The sequence below is a fragment of the Dipodomys spectabilis genome, unplaced genomic scaffold, assembly GCF_019054845.1.
Source record: "Dipodomys spectabilis isolate Male_0828 unplaced genomic scaffold, ASM1905484v1 ptg000079l, whole genome shotgun sequence".
NCBI lineage: Eukaryota > Metazoa > Chordata > Mammalia > Rodentia > Heteromyidae > Dipodomys > Dipodomys spectabilis.
The window spans coordinates 1,346,248-1,365,088 of record NW_024870756.1 but is presented as its reverse complement, the minus strand read 5'-3'; the positions used below and the strand labels follow the sequence as shown (position 1 = coordinate 1,365,088).

Genomic DNA, 18,841 nt, shown 5'->3' with positions numbered 1-18,841 from the left:
TCATGTTTACTTTTTAATCTTTTGTGTGCCAAAATAGGGCTTGAACTCAGAGCCTAGGTACTGACCCTTAGCTTTTTCTTCCAAGGCCATCCTGGCCTTTTGGCGGTTAATTGGAGCTAAAGGACTTACAGATTTTCCTACCAAGGCTGGCTTCAAACTGGAATTCTTAGATCTCAGCCTTCTGGGTAAACTAGGATTATAGGCATGAGACATTGGCACTAAACTATTTTTTTTTTTTTTTTGGGTCCAGTCGTGGGGCCTGAACTCTGGGCCTGGGCGCTGTCCCTCAGCTCTTCAGCTCAAGGCTAGCGCTCTACCACTTGAGCCACAGCGCCACTTCCGGCTTTTTTTTTTTCTTTTTGCTTATGTGGTGCTGAGGAATCGAACCCAGAGCTTCATGCATGCAAGGCAAGCACTCTACCACTGAGCCACCTTCCCAGCCCCAACTATAATTATTTTTATAATTATAAATATTAAAGATGTTCTGAATGGAAAAATAAACATTTAAAAATCAAGAGTAGATATTCAGATATTGAAAGTGCCTCTTCATTTATGTCTCTTTTGAACTCCATAACTGTGGAATTATTTTAATGACCTTTCTTTCTTTCCTTCTTTCTTTCTTTCTTTTCTTTCTTTCTTTCTCTCTTTCTTTCCCTTCTCCCTCCCTCCCTCCCTCCCTCCCTCCCTCCCTCCCTCCCTCCCTCCCTCCCTCCCTTCCTTCCTTTCTTCCTTCCTGTCTCTGGGGCTTGAACTCAGAGATTTGTACTCTTGCTTGGCATTTCTGCTCAGAGCTGGTACTTTATGGCTCAGTGGTAGAGTGCTTGCCTTGCATGCATGAGGCCCTGGGTTCGATTCCTCAGCACCACATAAGCAGAAAAAGCCAGAAGTGGCACTGTAGGTCAAGTGGTAGAGCCTTGCCTTGAGCTGAAGAGCACAGTGACAGTGCCCAGGCCCAGAATTCAGGCCAAAAAAAAAAAGGCTGGTACTTTACCACTTGAGCCACCCACCTTTACTTCCAGCTTCTTGCTGATTAATTGGAGACAAGGGTCTCTTAGACTTACCTGCCTGGATTAGCTTTAAACTGGGATCGTCATCTCACAGTTCTGAGTAGTGAGAACATGAGCCATTGGTACCCAGCTTGACTTTTTAAAAAAGTCAGATCCAGGGCTGGGAAGATAGCTCAGTGGTAGAGCACTTGCCTTGCATGCCTGAGGCCCTGGGTTCGATTCCTCAGCACCACATAAGCAAAAAGAAAAAAGCCGGAAGTGGCGCTGTGGCTCAAGTGGTAGAGCGCTAGCCTTGAGCTGAAGAGCTGAGGGACAGCGCCCAGGCCCAGAGTTCAGGCCCCACGACCGGACCCAAAAAAAAAAAAAAAAAAAAAAAAAGTCAGATCCAGACATCCAGATGTATAGACTTCCTTCCTTCCTTCCTTCCTTCCTTCCTTCCTTCCTTCCTTCCTTCCTTCCTTCCTTCCTTCCTTCCTTCCTTCCTTCCTTCCTTCCCTCTCTCTCCCTCCCCCCACCCTTTCCTGTCAGTGTGGGGCTTGAATTCTGGGCCTGGGCGCTTGTCCCTGAGCTCTTCACCTCAAAGCAAGCACTCTACCACTTGAGCCACAGCGCCACTTCCGGTTTTCTGGTGGTTAATTGAAGAAAAGAGTCTCATGGACTTTCCTTGCTGGGGCTGGCTTTGAACTGTAATCCTCAGATCTCAGCCGTGTGAGCCACCAGCACCCAGCTTTCATCTTTCTTTATAAATGAGATTATTTGTAGTTTTATTTAATGCCAGAGTTTTGGGATTAATGTTGTACCTATATGCCTAATAAAGTAAGTGGAGGTCTTTTCCATATTCAAAAATTTTCAATAATATTTTCTATCTGGCATTTTGTTTGTATAAGTCACAGTGGTAGAACCTAGATCTGCACAGATTGAGGGTCCTTGGCTCATTTAGTTCATCATTGTAGCCCACCTCAATAAGGAAGGCCAGCTTTGAAACTTGAATATCTGTGGTCAAGAGAGCTTAAGGAGGGCTGGGAAGTTGGCTCAGTGGTAGAGCACTTGCCTTGCATGCCTGAGGCCCTGGGTTCGATTCCTCAGCACCACATAAGCAAAAAAGAAAAAAGCAGAAGTGGCGCTGTGGCTCAAATGGTAGAGTGCTAGCCTTGAGCTGAAGAGCTGAGATACAGCGCACAGGCCCCACAACCAGACTCCCCCCCCTCCCAAAAAAAAAAAGAAAAAGAAAAAAGAGACTGCTTAAGGAATACCCACTTTCAAACTTGAATGTCTGTGGTCAAGAGAGCTTCAGGGACTGACTGATATTCTACTTGGTTTAAATATATGTAAAAACTGTTCAGTACAACAAATACATAGTATTTTATATGTCAATTAAAAACCTCTGAAAAATACAAAATATTCTTATTTATGCATTCAGATTCATCAAAGGCTAGTGTTTTGCAGCAGTTGCCTTATTATTAATCTGTAATGTGTGTTTTTGAATCATTATAAAGTAAATTACATAATACTTCTCTTTCCTGAATACTAAAACATACAGATAAACATAGTAGAGCTGATAAAACCATGGAAATTAACTTTGATATAAAACTTATTGTATTTTTACCAGTCATTAAGGGTCTTTATAGAAAAGAAAACATTTTCCCCTAGTCTGAGATCTAATCCAGGATCAAACATTGTATTTAGTTGTCGGGTCTTTTAAATCTCCTTTAATCTGGAACAGCACCTTAATCAGTCTTTCATGACCTTCACTTTTTTTTTTAAACAGAGAACAGACAGGTTTCCTTCCTTCCCTCCCGCCCTTTTCCTCCTTCCCTTCCCCTCCCTCCTTTCTTCCTTCTCTCCTTCCCTCCTTCCCTCCCTCCCTCCCTCCCTCTCTCCCTCCTTCCCTTCCTTCCTCCCTTCCTCCCTTCCTTCCTTCTTTCCTTCCTTCCTTCCTTCCTTCCTTCCTTCCTTCCTTCCTTCCTTCCTTCCTTCCTTCCTTCCTTCCTTCCTTCCTTCCTTCCTTCCTTCCCCCCTCCTTCTCCTTCTCTTTCTCTTCTCTTTTCTTTCTTATAGGATGTTCCTTAATTTGACTGAGTGCTGGTGATTTTTGTTTGGCTTTGGGGTACATATTTTGGATGGAATACAACAATGATGCATTCTTCTCAGTGCACCTTATCAAGAAGCATACGGTTCTGTTGGTCTTATTAGACTACTTTAATCATTGTGTTAAGTGGCCAGCTTACCCCTCAATATTGACAGATTTCCGATTGCCAGAGAATGGTGTGGAGATACAGCCTTTGGGAGTTACACATAGCCTACAGAATCCTCTTACTTGAATTCTCCCATGAGCTTCCTATATGTCTTATTAGTGAAAGCATTGGACATAGAGGGCAGTTGGGTGGCTGTGCTAAAACATTGCTTTGAATTAAGAAATATAGTAGTACTGCCTTGACTCCCAAAGAAAAAATTCTCACAAGAACCTAGTCTAATCTGTAGCTTATAAGACACAACATGCTCCCTTGAGCTTTCTATTTTTTTTTTTCTTTCTTTCTTTCTTTCTTTCTTTCTTTCTTTCTTTCTTTCTTTCTTTCTTTCTTTCTTTCTTTCTTTCTTTCTTTCTTTCTTTCTTTCTTTCTTTCTTTCTTTCTTTCTTTCTTTCTTTCTTTCTTTCTTTCTTTCTTTCTTTCTTTCTTTCTTTCTTTCTTTCTTTCTTTCTTTCTTTCTTTCTTTCTTTCATTATTGAAGTATTTGTTTTGGCTCATGATTTCAGTGGGTTCAGTTCATGGTTGCTTGGCCCTGTGCACTTTGGCAGAACATTGTGGCAACAGGAGTGTGTGACAGAGGACCTTCTTTACCTCTTGGCAGAGAGGAAACAGGAAGAAACTAAAGCAAGACTGAAATGCAGGAAGGCAAAAATTAAATACCTTCAAGCACATAACATCTGTGACCTATTTCCTCCAGGTGGATCCTACTTCTCAAAGTTTCTAGACCCTTCCAAAATAGTGTTATCACCTTGGAATCTCGATTTTAACACATGAGCTTGTAGGGGACATTTATAATCTATGGGGACATTTATACTCAAACCATAACATTCTGCCTCTGGTCACCCAAAGGCTCAGGTCCATCTCATAATGAAAAGCACACTTAATATTGAAATATTACTGAAAAACCCAGGTTCAGTGTCTCCTGTGAGATATAATGCAATTCATCTGTGAGCCATCGTAAATTTTTTTTAAAAAGTTATATACTTTTTAAAAATAAACATTCACATTCCAAAAGAGAGTAATTGGGAGCATAAATTAAGTCCTGTAGCTCAATGTTCAGTGCCTTATGGACATGGTGTTATGATGTGCACTCCAGTGGGCTTAGGCAATTCTTCCCCAGGTCTTTACCATTTTCAGCTCATATGGCCTCTAAGCTTAGGCTTCATACTCCCAGTTTTATGCATTATCCTCTTAGGGGCTTTTGCAGGTGATTGAACCCTGCTGTATATTGCTTGGCCTTCCAAGCCTTCCTCTGAAATGTTGGTGGAAGCCTCCATGACCCCATAGCTTTTATATTCTGCATGCAGACAACACAAAGGTTTGCTACAAGCATCACAGGTAGCTAAGCCCCCTTCCCTCCGTTGTAACTAACCTCTGAATGCCCTGGGGGTGCTGAGTATTATAAAAGAAATCTTGGGGAAACTTTCTAAATGGCCTATTTGTCTCAAGAGAAAGACTTTAAAGTGTCTTTACTCTGTCACACCCTAGGGCTCAATAGCCAATTCTGACATGCCACTAAGGCCTCTTCCCTGTAATCTCCATGTCCTTGGCTTATTTTTAATATGGCTAATCTCTTTAGAACCCGTGCCTTCCAATGTAGCCTCAACTTTACACACACTTTTCTGATCAAACCATATATTTCTGTTCTACTTTTTGTTGTCCATTCTCACTGTAAATCTGGCAAAGTGGAGTTAAGCATTAACCATGTCACAGCCTGAATCTGGATGGCTTTGAAATTTTCTTCAAGATAAAGTAGTCCAGTACCTTTAAACTCAGCCTTCCATAAAATCTGAGGACAGGAACAAAATGTAGACAAATTCTTTGCCACAATGATGTCTAGTCTAGTTTCTCATGAAGCTAGCCTTCACTGTTGGCATTCTTGTTGGCTGTCTGGTTTTCTGAGCTATCACTGGAATCATATATTAAACTGAGCTTATACTATTCTTTTTTTTTTTGCCAGTTGTAAGGCCTGAACTCTGGGCCTGGTCACTGTTCCTCAGCTCTTCAGCTCAAGGCTAGCACTCTACCACTTGAGCCATAGCACCACTTCCGGCTTTTTTCTGCTCATGTGGTGCTGAGGAATCGAACCCAGGACCTCAAGCATACAAGGCAAGCCCTCTACCATTGAGCAACCTTCCCAGCCCCCAGCTTATAGTATTCTTAAGCTTTCTCTAGCCAGCTTCTCCAGACTTTTCAAAATTCATGGGAATCTCCAAAATCTTCCCATAAACCAATTTTTTTTTTTTTGCGGCAGCGGGGGGCGGGGGGGGGGGGGGGCGGGGGTATGGTCCTGGGGCTTGAACTCAGGGCCCAGGAACTGTTCATGAGCCTTTTTGTGCTCAAAGCCAGTGCTCTACCACTTTGAGCCACAACTCCATTTCTGGCTTTCTGTAGGTTTTTTTGAAGATAAGAGTCTCACGAACTTTTCTGCCCAGGCTGGCTTTGACTCATGATCCTCAGATCTCAGCCTCCCGAGTGGTTAGGATTATAGGTGTGAGCCACCAGTGCCTGGCCACAAACCAGTTTTAAAGAGTTCTGGACATTTAAAGACTTCTGGATAAAGTTATAACCCCACTTCTCTTGTATCAATTTTCTGTATTTGTTACTTTTATTGTTTCTTTGATCAAATACATGACAATATAGCTTAAGAGAGGAAAACTTATTTTGGCTCATGGTTTTAGAGGATTTGTGATTATTTGGCCCCACATGCTTGGTCAGACATGGTGGTGGGAACAATGTGGAAAACTTTGTTCAAATCATGTTGGACAGGAAGCAGAGTATTAGTGACTTCTTATACTTTAAGTTTATTAGTAAGTGAAAAACAGTATAAGAGCTAACAGAGGAGTTGAAAGCATTGTAGCCTAGAGCTTCTGAATGAGAGTACAGGAAGCTTCTGAGAATTTCTTGGTGTTGAGTAGGATATGGATAATTAATACTTGTACTCATTTCTGCAGTTAATAATAAAAGGTGGAATTTGGATCATTAAGATGTGGCTAAAAGCTTACCTTGAAAACCACTATGGTTGATTCATATTAATTGTAAATAGAAAAAAATTCAGCCCTTATCTTATTCACAGAGATTTAACTTTTTTTAGCACATGTTTCGCATGATGTTTACTTCACTACATTTTATGTATATGTTTGATTATACTATGTGATGTATTTACATTTGAAGCCTGTTTTTTCTTTTTTTTTTTGTCGGTTGTGGGGCTTGAACTCAGGGCCTGGGTGTTGTCCATGAGCATTTTGTGCTCAAGACTTGCAGTCTACCACTTTGAGCCACAACTCCCAGTTTTTGAGTTTAATTGGAGATAGGAGTCTCAAGGGGACTTTTTCTGCCTGGACTGATTTAGAGCTACAATCCTCAAATCTCAGCCTCCTGAGTAGCTAAGGGTTATAGGCGAGAGCCACTGGCACCTGGCCTGAAGCCTGCTCTTTTACTTAGACAACTTAAAATTTTCAGTTGTGATAAAATATATAATAAAGTTATTCTATTATGCTATTTATATGTTAATATGGAATACGTTATTAATCTATAAATTCTCATTCTGAAGGCTGCATTTTTATGTCCTAATACGATGGCTTCCTCATTTTTAAGGCTTTGTGACTATAACACCACCAGTTACTTTTCTGTTGTTGGGTATTTATGTGTCTCACTTTGGTTAGTAACACCATATAAAGTACCTTTAAATGAACATATTTGTTCTTTCCATAGGATAAAGGGGCTCAGGAGGGTTGTTACCAGTGGAGCTCTGCTTTCTGAAGGCTTCTGACGTATAATGTCAAACTGCACTTTCATTACCATATTTACCTGTATTATTGCTACTATGTGATATTATTCTTTTAAATCAGAGATTATATATTCATTGTTTAGTGCAAAATACAAATTCTAAAATAAAAACTAAGACATCAGTGAAAACATACTTTTCAGGGAATGTGATGTTTAAGATAATCGTGCTTTATAAACTAGTTAACAAGGGTTCTCTAAATTCCTCAGTGCATAAGCTTGTTGACTCCTGTCCTGAGAGTCACCTGCTCATTTACCTGATGCTGCAGTATACAGAATTCATTTAAGTCCTTGTGCAGGTAAAGAAATGCCAAATAGTTTTTAGAGGTGTTTTATGAGTCTGATACTCTTTAACGCAGATAGATGGATCTCAGTATGGGGTTGTATTTAGTGTAACTCTTTTAGGTTGTATTAATGTAACACTTTCATGTTAAAACTTTTGTTGTTGCCTTTATTTTTGTAGATTTTATATTGCTTGCCACACAGAAGTTCCAAATTTTAGAAAAATCAATCAGACTTCTGGTTACTCATTTTATTTAAAGAAAGCCTCACTTACCTCAGAGTTATAATACATTTTCTTTTAGAAAATTTGTGGGTTTATTTTCTACGTTTAAATTGGAAATTGTAAACATTATTTATTGAATAAGTGATAAAATTTCTCCTGGAGGAAAAGTATTCGCTCCCCCCTCCTCCCTGCCCAGTATAATTTTGTGTGTGTGTGTGTGTGTTGTGGTGCTGGGAATTGAGCTCAGGACCTTGTACATGCTAGGCAAATATTCTATTTACTATTGAGCTACATTTCTAGCTTTAAAAGTTGGCATTTAAACATGTTCCAAGGGGATGCACATGAATAAAATGAGGAAAGGTTAACAAATGCAGTTATTATATTCATTGTATATTATGTAAAAATTGACCTACATAACTTAAGCATGGGAAGGGGCATATAGAGGTGAACCATGGAAGGGGTGACATTGATCCAAAAGCATTGTCCTCATAACCTGACTAGGGTATTGTAACTGCATCATCAACTACATCATCACCATCATCATCAAAGTTTGCAGTTAAATGCCTTATAGCAAAGATATCTGTCCCATGACCTGAATATATTCAGACTTAAAAACATTTTATTTTAACAAAGTGATCCTGTTGGGCATTTTGAGTTTGTGAGCCCTAACTTAAAATGTTAGCAAATCTAGAGGTTTTCTTAAAAAATTTTTTTCTTGGTTGATACAAGGAATTAACTTGGATTTTAAACCAAATGATTATTTAGTTCTAACCATGTTTATTGAAGAATTCTTACACAAACACACACACACACACACACACACACACACACACACACACAGAGCTTTATTGCATGTGTTTGAGGTCTTTCCATTTTTCTGTGTTCTGATACCAATAACACTTTGCCATTTTGTAGTTGTTATATATAGATTTGTATGTGTGTGTGTGAGAGAGGGAGGGAGAGAGGGAGGGAGAGAAGGGAGAGGGAGGAAGGGAGAGGGAGGGAGAGAGGGAGGGAGAGAAGGGAGAGGGAGGAAGGGAGAGGGAGGGAGAGAGGGAGAGAGATAGAACACCAGTCCTGAGGTTGGAACTCAGAGCCTGGGGACTGTTCCTGAACCTATTTTCTCAAGGCTAGCATTCTGCCATTTGAGCCACAGCTCCACTTCCAGCCTTAGGATGGTTGATTGGAGATAAGTTTCTCACCAACTTTCCTGCTTATTCTGCCTTGGAATTGTGATCCTCGGGTCTCAGCTTCCTGAGTAGTTAGGATTATAGACATGAGCCACCAGCACCTAGAATGTATATATAGTGTTTTTAATGTGTGGTAGGACCGGTTTCCTTCACATACCCTCATTTTCCCATCCACATCCTCATCTTGACTATTCCAGTATTTCAGTGCATCTTTTTTCCCCCACTGAAAATCTTTTCTCTTTTTATGATTTTTAAGTAGTTGTACGGTGGAATTGCTATTTAACAAAACAGTTTGTGAATATAAACTATCTTGATCAATGCCCCCTTCAACGTTCTCATCTATCCCTCCCCTACCCAACCCCTCCCTCATTCTTCTTAATTTCATAGGATATACATTGGATTTTTTTCTTTCTGCATTTGCTTTTATTTTAAAATTCTTTAAAAATTTTATTGTAAAGATGCTGTGCAAAGAGTTTACAGTTCTGTGAGTAAGGTAATGAGTACATTTCTTGTCTAGCATTGTTACCCCCTCCTTTATTCTCTCACTATCCCTCCCCTCTCCCTACATTGGATTCTTGACTGCATATTCCCCTTCTTCCTCTTCATTCATCTATCTTTTTCCCCTTGACCCTATCCCACTCTTTCAAATACCCACTTCCTGATGATTTACTTTGCTGAACTTTGATTTTACTTTTCTAAGGAACTACACTGTTTGAGATCTCCCTTGACTTTACCATATTTCAGTTAATACACGTGTCCCCATTGAAAATTTAATGGCTTGTATTTTTATTTTCCTTCAGTTCAAAATACTTTCTAAAATCCCTATTTTTGTTTTTTTTTCACAACACAGCCTGAGCTGTGTTGCTCAGGCTGGCCTTGTACTCCTGAGTTCAAGTAATACTCCTCTCTTTCAGCCTCCTGAGTACTTGTGATTACAGGTTTCAGTTGTACCTGGCTCTGATTTCCCTTGATTTCATCCTTGTTCCATGGATTACTTGACAGTATCTTATATGTAGTTTCTCCAGAGTTATTTCTGTTAATTTCAAATTTAATTCCATTTGAAATCATTATAGTGAAAGAATATGCTTTGTAGGCTTTAACTCCTTTTAAATTTATTGGAATTGTTTTGTGTCCTAGATTATATTGCTCTTTTCTGGGCATTTGAAAAGTGTATTTTGTGGGCTGGGAAGGTGGCTCAGTGGTAGAGTGCTTGCCTTGCATGCATGAGGCCCTGGGTTCGATTCCTCAGCACCACATAAGCAAAAAAGAAAAAAAGCCGCAAGTGGTGCTGTGGCTCAAGTGGTAGAGCACTAGCCTTGAGCTGAAGAGCTGAGGGACAGCGCCCAGGCCCAGAGTTCAGGCCCCATGATCAGACCTAAAAAAAAAAAAAAGAAAAGTATATTTTGTTGTTAAACGGGGTTTGTTGTAATGTCAGTTGGATCAAATTGGTTGATAGTATAGGTTCAGGTGCCCTATTTCTTACAGATTTTCCATTTATTTCTTTTCTATCAATTATTGAGAGAGGGGTATTGAAACCTTCAACTATTATTGTAGATTTGTCTTTCTTTTTGTAGTATTATTAGTTTTGCTTCATGTATTTTGGAGCTAGCTTATTATGTATGCAGATACTTAGGATTATTATGTTCTCTTGATGAGGTCATGACCCATTGAGGCAGATAGTTGGATTGTTTTTCTTTTCTTTTTTTTTTTTGGGGGGGGGGGGTCTGGTCGTGGTGCCTGAATTCTGGGCTTGGGCACTATCCCTCAGCTCTTCAGCTCAAGGCTAGCACTCTACCACTTGAGCCACAGCGCCACTTCCGGCTTTTGTTTTTGTCTGCTTATGTGGTGCTGAGGAATCGAACCCAGGGCTTCATGTGTGCAAAGCAAGCATTCTACCACTGAGCCACCTTCCCAGCCCAGTTGGATTGTTTTTCCTCCAGTCTGATAATTTGATTCTTTTCTTTTCTTTCCCCTTCCCTTCCCTTCCCTTCCCTTCCCTTCCCTTCCCTTCCCTTCCCTCCCCTCCCCTCCCCTCCCCTCCCCTCCCCTCCCCTCCCCTCCCCTCCCCTCCCCTTCCCTTCCTCTTCCCTTCCTCTTCCCTTTCCTCTCTCTTTCTCTCTCTCCCTCCTTCCCTCCCTCCCTCCCTCCCTCCCTCCCTCCCTCCCTCCCTCCCTCCCTCCCTCCCTCCCTCCCTCCCTCCCTCCCTCCCTTCCTTCCTTCCTTCCTTCCTTCCTTCCTTCCTTCCTTCCTTCCTTCCTTCCTTCCTTCCTTCCTTCCTTCCTTTCCTTCTTCCCTTTCGTTCTTTCTTGTTGGTCCTAGGGCTTGAACTCTGGGCCTGGGTGCTGTCCCTAAGCTCTTCAGCTCAAGGCGAGTGCCCTATAATCTGGATATTTTAATTGTAGATGATAATACTGTTTTTTGTTTTGTTTTCTTCCTGCCTGTTTTTATACATGTTTCTGAGATTCCTTCATGCCAGTTGTGAAGGCAATTCATACTTTCTTAATACTGAGTAGTATTCCATTATAGACATTTCATAATTTGTCTTCCCATTCATCTTAAAAAGGACAATTGAACTCCACAGTGTTGGCTATTAACATTGTTTTGCAGGTTGTTGTATGAACATTTCTTTTTCTAGGAGTAGAATTGCCACTTTAGAAAAATGGCTTTTTGTGAGTTCTACACCTTTATATCTCTGCTAGCTGTGGAAATTTGGTCTAAACATTTTTAGCATTTTTTTTTTTTAATGTCTTTTTTTATTTTATTTTATTTTTTGGGTCCGGTCGTGGGGCCTGAACTCTGGGCCTGGGCGCTGTCCCTCAGCTCTTCAGCTCAAGGCTTGAGCTCTACCACTTGAGCCACAGCGCCACTTCTGGCTTTTTTTCTTTTTGCTTATGTGGTGCTGAGGAATCGAACCCAGGGCCTCAGGCATGCAAGGCAAGCGCTCTACCACTGAGCCACCTTCCCAGCCCATTTTTAGCATTTTTTACTTGTATTTTGTTTTCTGGCTGAATTTTATTGGCTTAAACTTCCAGAATGTGCTTAATACATTTGAAAAAAAAAATTCACTGAAATAATTGAAATCAAATGACATTCTTTGAAAGCTGAAAAACAAGAACATTCCACTTCATTCTTCAGTGTGCTCTGTAAATAAACTGTTAGCAAGTTAAGAATCTTTTATGTTCATTATTAAACAGTGTTGCCATATTTTCTTATTTTTAATTGTGGGCAGAGTTCACAATCTCATTTTTAAACACACTACTTTGCTCTTAAATACACCTCTCTTTTGTTAAGTACAAACTGCTGGATGAACAGATTCTGTCAATTGTGTCTCCATAAAGTTCCTATCATCCTTAAGAACACTTTAAAGCATTTGTTTATGTTACTTTTTTTTTTAAAGCTTATGCTTAGCTTGGTAGTGATGGCTTACACCTGTAATAGTAGCTACTTAAAAAGCTGAGATTTGGAGGGTTGTGGTTCAAAGCCAATCCAGGCAGAAAAGTCTGAAAGACTCGATCTCTAGTAATCAGCAAAATTCCAGAGTGTATTACTAAGTAGTAGAGTGCCAACCATGAATAAGAAAGCAAGAATTCTAGGCGCAAAAACAACACAAAAGGTGTATGTTTAGCTTTTGTAAATAAGTTACCACCTGCCTATCTTAGTCATTGTTAGCAGTTTTAACTTAACAGGTTTGATATTACATGATCCTGGGATAAGGATGTGGTAGGTCATTGCCTAGAGCAGGGTTTTCTACCCTCTGCTATGGACCTTTAGGGCTGGATAATTCTTTGTTGTACGGAGTTGTCCTGTGTACTGTAGGATGTTACTATCCCTAGCCTCTGCTAACTTGATAGAAGTAACACTTCTTTTTTCCCGTTTTGACAACCCAAAATGTGTGTAGAAATTACCAGAAATGAGGCTGGGAAGGTGGCTCAGTGGCAGTGCTAGAGTGCTTGCCTTGCATGCATGAGGCCCTGGGTTCAATTCCTCAGCACCACATAAGCAAAAAGAAAAAAGCTGGAAGTGGTGCTGTGGCTCAAGTGGTAGAGCGCTAGCCTTGAGCTGAAGAGCTGAGGGACAGTGCCCAGGCCCAGAGTTCAGGCCCCACAACTGGACCCCCCCCCCCCCAAAAAAAGAAATTACCAGAAATTCTCCAAGGTCAAAACTGCATTGTGGAGTCCTTAATTCCTTTGGCTCCTGGGCCTCACTTCCTGTCTTCTCTTACTGGCTAATCTGTGAACTAGCAAAATCAGGAGAGGGTAACTGGGAGTTATTAATAAAAATGTTAGGAAAATTGCCAGCACATACATTGGTGACATCTTGCCCCACCTTTCTATTGCCGGTTCCATTAGACTGACTGCGGTCTTTGTGGTTTACAGCATAGAAGCAAATGTAACCTGTGGACTCCAGAATATAGTCATTTATAAGTTATTTCAGAGACTTCCTCCTAAAACACAGCCTTAGTTCTTCTGCTCTGGGCCATTGTGGGCTGTACCTGGGTTATATGGTAAATCTCTTAGATGGGATCAAAGATGTTATAAAGGATGAGCAGATCTTACTGATTTTCACTGGTTTCCAGTCATTTCAGGCTCCAAATGAGCTGGTAATGTTAGGGGGCTCATTTATGACCTTTTGAATTGGGATCTTTATCCATTTTTTAAATACTTAAATCTACATATTTTCTGAAGTCACTGAGGGTGACTACAGTAGTATTTGTAATGTTAACCCCTTGATAACCCCTTGACATTCGTTAGAATATAGTTTGAGTAAATGCTCCATAAAAGCCAGACATACAAAACTTTGGCTTTTCAGTCTTACCAGTTCTTCAGAATCCTTCTGAAATATTTTCCAAAAGTTTTTTTTTTTTAACCAATTTCAGGTGACATTCATTTTTCTGTAGCAGGTGTATGTTTGTGTGTTTTCCCCTTCTTTTTTCATGCTCTTATTTCTTCAACAAAGTTATGTATAGGGGAAGTGGGAGTAAAGATTGTTGAGGTAGATATAATGGTTTCTACTTTGCAGCTGTGAAAATGGAGGCTTCAATGACTGGTGTTTCCAGTTAGTAGGTGGTTAAGCTAAGGTTGAGTAGTGAGTTTCCAGCCAGAGAGATAGTGCAAACCTAAAAATCATTTTTTTGTTGTTGTTGCCTGCGTTGTGCATTGCCAGTTACATATTGAGACATCTAAGCCTGCTATATTAAGTAGGCCAGGTGCAAGTTAGTGGGTATGGCTTCTGCTAAATCATTGCTGCCCAGGTTCTGTCCTCCAGGAAGGACAGGTACTGCAGAATGGCAGTCTGGGGGTGCGAATACAGATGATGATCTATACTGTTGCTCTACTTAGCCTTCTTAGAAAGGGTAATCTGTGTTATCGGGCTTTTTTACTTCCCAAATCCCTAGTGCCTTCTGCATTAGTCCTCAGAAGTCTTGGTGCCACTGATATAATTGGGTGTTAATACCAGCTAAAACTAGATGTTTCAGGAGAAGGTCTCTTCACTTTTGCAGTATGCATTGGGATGACCAAGAAGTTAGAGTACCTTGTCTAATATAGAGACTTCAGCGAATGATGAGTGTGCCTAGCTGGCACTAGAGGACAGTAACTTGTTCTCAGCTAGCCACCCTAGTTCAGCTTGTTCTCATGTCTGTCTTCTATTGTTGTTTGCACACTAAAGAGTCTTATAGAGTTCTTTTGATACACTCCTTGACCTGGAAGAGGTGGTTTATTTCTTTTTTTTTTTTTTTTTGGCGGTCCGGTAGTGGGGCCTGAACTCTGGACCTGGGCGCTGTCCCTCAGTTCTTCAGCTCAAGGCTAGTGCTCTACCACTTGAGCCACAGTGCCACTTCTGGCTTTTTTCTTTATGCTTATGTGGTGCTGAGGAATCGAACCTAGGGCGTCATACATGCAAGGCAAGCTCTCTACCACTGAGCCACCTTCCCAGCCCGAGATGGTTTATTTCATAAGAACCAGTGGGACTATGTTTTTAGCCTTTTTTTTTTTTTTTTGGGTGGTGCCAGTCCTGGGACTTAAACTTGGGGTCAGGTGCTGTCCTTGAGCTTTTGTGTTTAAGACTAGCATACTACCTCTTGAGCCACAGATCTACTTCCATCTTTTTCTTGGTAATTAATTAGAGAGAAGAATCTCACAGGCTTTCATGCTTGGGCTGGCTTCTAATCATGATCCTCAGATCTTAGCCTCCTTAATAGCTAGGATTATAGGCATAAGCCACAGGTGTCTGGCCTTTTTTTTTTTTTCCTTAAGCATTTTGCTTAGTTTTCTTCTGTAGAGCTAATATGGAAGCTTTCTTAACACAAGTTTGGAGTCCTTAACTTTTTTGTGTCTGAATGGATGTGACAAGTTTGCCTAGAGATTGCTTATTGCTTTCAGGACACTAATGTCAACCTCTCAGACCCCAAACTCCTTTACCTTCTTTTAATTACAGTGGCTATATCAGTTCTAGTCATAGCCCTTAGTTCTCCTTTCCTATTGGCCTTTCTAGGTCTTGACTCTTTTTTAAAAATTTTTAACCAGTGCTTGACCAATATGTAATTTTAGAGACCAGGAATTTTATTCTCATCCTTGGTCCACTATGTACTCTGCTGCTTGTCTGGACTTAACCTGGTTTGTTCCCTGACTTTGACACATCTTTATTGGTTAAAATAAGTTGGTCTGAAGACTCTTCAATTCAGATCTAATTAAGTACATGTTAACCCTGACTGTGATGAAGGAAGTCACTGTAACCTCTTTTCTCATCTATATTGTGACACTTAACCCCAGCCCCAAACTAGTAATGGCTTTGTGATCAGGCTGTGAAAAAAAATGGACTTCATGTGAAACAGATGAAAATATTGTTTCAGAACTGCTTCTTCTTTTCTTCAAAAATCTCCCCCAAAAACCCAAAACACATCTAAAACAGCAGAATTTTCTTTTGAGAATCAGAGGCTGCTTGTGGTAGAATTTCTTTCATTTATTCTATTGGGGGAGTCTATAGCAAGATCTTTCTTTATAAAATATTATTCTACTTCATGTACTGTGATAGTCCTAACTGTGATAGTTCTAACAATATTAAACAGGTCAGACATGCCATTTGGTAAAAGGAAAGAATGCAGAAGAACTCAATAATGCCAGTTGTTTGATGGCAACATCACAAGAACCTGCATGGAAAAGAAAGCATGTGCTTGTGGTAGCAATTCCAAAATAAATTTAAGAACTAAAGAGTAACATTACACAGCTGAGCACTCAGGGATAGTTCAGGTACACTCAGGCATCAAGCATCCTTGCTGAAGCCTGCTTTAATGGTTTAGAGGGGAAGATTATGAATAGTTGGAACACTTGAAGCCATTGATTTTTGTAGTGATTTTTATTTTTTTAATGGAGACTAAGTCTTTTTATGTATCTCAGGCTGGCCTCCAACTCAACTGTCTTTATGCCATCCCTTCCTGAGTGCTGGCAGTTGTGTTTTTTTACACTGTCACCAAATTTTGTGTGTGTGCTGATGCTAGGGGGCTTGAAATCAGGGCTTCACTCTCTTGTTTGGCCTCTTTATTCACAGCTGATGCTCTACCACTTGAGCCAGGTCTCTAGCTCAGTTTTTTTTGCTGGTTAATATAGATCGAATCTCTTGCCTAGGCTGGCTTTGAACCATGATCTTCAGCCTCCTGGGTAGCTAGGACTACATGTATGAGCCAATAGGGCCTGGCTTAACATGGAGTAATTTATTAAGGAGAAGATGAATTTTTTATTTTTATTAGCATATATTAGCTGTCAAAGGTGGGGGATTTCATTGTCGTCTTCTGTTTACAAGTAACTATGGGGAACTCCATGCCCATAGCAAATAGTGAAAGTAGAACATATCATTATCAGCAAAAATTCCTTTAACAGTGTTTTTGAAGGTACAGTTGATGTATGTTAAATTAGGAAGGGTAGAGGGAGATAAGGTTAACATTTGTTGAATGTTTCTACATTTGGATATGTGCCAGGTGCTTTATGATGCTTGCTTTCTCATATAATCTTCACCATACCACTGTGAAGTAGGTGATGCTTGTTTGCTTCTTAAGGGAACCCATTACTACTCACTATTTGCGCTGGAGTTTGAACCCTATTTTGTTTTGTTTTGTTTTTGGTCAGCTGTGGGGCTTGTATTCTGGGCTTGGTGCTGTCCCTCAGCTCTTCAGCTCAAGGTGAGTGCTCTACCACTTGAGCCACAGTGCCACTTCCGGTTTTCTGGTGATTAATTGGAGATAAGAGTCTCACAGACTTTCCTGCCTTTGAACTGTGATCCTCAGATCTCAGCCTCCTGTGTAGCTACGATTACAGGCATGAGCCACCGGCTCCTGGCTTCTGAACCCTGTTCTAACTACAAAACCTTACTCTTTAGGGCTGGGAAGCTGGCTCAGTGGTAGAGCACTTGCCTTGCATGCATGAGGCCCTGGGTTCGATTCCTCAGCACCACATAAGCAAAAAAGAAAAAAACCGGAAGTGGCGCTGTGGCTGAAATGGTAGAGCTCCAGCCTTGAGCTGAAGAGCTAAAGGACAGCGTCCAGGCCCAGAGTTCAGGCCCCACGACTGGGCCAAAAAACAAACAAACAAACAAACAAAAACCTTACTCTTTAGAAGCAAGGAAGTTCATTTTAGGAAATGCAGGGTGCTGGTATTGGCAGATAGGCAAGCAGTAGAAGAAGGAATCAGCTTAGCTACTTGTTACAGTTGTTTGTTGCAGTTGAAAGCATGGTATGTTGTTTTTTACCTCCCATTCTCTGCTTACTACAATCACCTCTGGAGAGGATTTTAAGCTAGCCAAAAAGCTGCAAATGGAGCTGTAGTTCAAAGTGGTAGAGCACTAGCCTTGATTACAAAAGGTCAAGGACAGCTCCCAGGCCCTGAGTTCAAGCCCCAGGACTGGCACAAAAAAACCACAAAAACCACCCAAACCTACTAACCTAAGAATTCTGGATCTCAGTAGGTCCCTGATGGGGAACTGGGATAGATAGTTATTTTAAACTTCTAAGACAGTACTGACAGGCTGTCAGGAATAAGAAACTGTCTAGGGGCTGGGCAGGTGGCTCAGTGGTAGAGCGCTTGCCTTGCATGCAAGAGGCCCTGGGTTCGATTCCCCAGCACCACATAAACAAAAAGAAAAAAAGGTGGAAGTGGTGCTGTGGCTCAAGTGGTAGAGCACTAGCCTTGAGCTGAAGAGCTGAGGGACAGCGCCCAGGCCCAGAGTTCAGGTCCCACGACTGGACCCCCCCCTAAAAAAAAAAAAAAGCTGTCTACAAGTTAGAAACATTGGAATAAATATGAACCCTTGAATGGCTGTAGAGTTGTGAATTTCTAAAGTTTTTGTGATACAGGGAAGGAAACTGAGGCTTAGAAAGCTCAGGAGCCAAGCATTCCTTCATCCAGTGCTTAGTCAGGATTGACTATATTACTCTACATGATTCAGAAAAGGCAAAAAATACTTTCCAATTGCCTTTGAAGAGTTTTTAGTCTAAGGTCACATAGTTAAAGCCATAATTGGAACCTGAATTTCCCAACTTCTTTTGTAATGTTAAGGCTTTTGCATGTTATCATTGCCAAGCCCTCTTTGAGATTCCCCAAGCTGTGTAAGCCATTCCTGTTAACACTGTGGTTAGTCTCCTCCAAAGCTCATAGCTTCCCTAAGTCAGAAGTCTCCTGCCTGCCTTTCTGCCTCATTACCAGCCTGGTATTCAGCCACCCACTTTGCCTTAGGTTCACAGGGCCACAGCTTTGCAGTTCATTGCTTTGTTCTCAGTTCATTTTTATTCATCTCACCTGAAAAAGGCCTAAAAAAACTGTACAGTGATTATTTTAGAAATACAAAGCATGGACAAAATCTGCCCATGTGGTGGTCACAATCTTCATCCTAAGGTATTTTTGTACACTGAGTTATGTTTTTTTTTCTGAGTTTTTCCTGGCAGTAATGGATGGGGGGTCAGGAGTATGCTCAACCAATCAGGCAGAAGATTGTGTTTGGAGTAACTTGTTTTCCCAGCCTTTTCCCCTACCTCTTTTCATAATATTTTTCTTTACTGCTTCTCAATAACCTTGTGGAGAGTTTCCACAGACGCAAAATATGGATAGTAACTGAGGC

The 18,841-nt window shown here is 40.8% G+C and overlaps 1 protein-coding gene and 1 non-coding gene across 5 annotated transcripts in view; both read left to right on the top strand.

Annotated features, from left to right (window-relative positions):
- Aak1 (AP2 associated kinase 1) overlaps positions 1–18,841 on the top strand; it is a 175,211-nt gene that overhangs the window by 44,644 nt on the left and 111,726 nt on the right. The window lies entirely within an intron of this gene.
- On the top strand, positions 17,788–17,860 carry Trnaa-ugc. The gene has a single exon. It is a non-coding gene; the product is annotated as a tRNA-Ala (tRNA).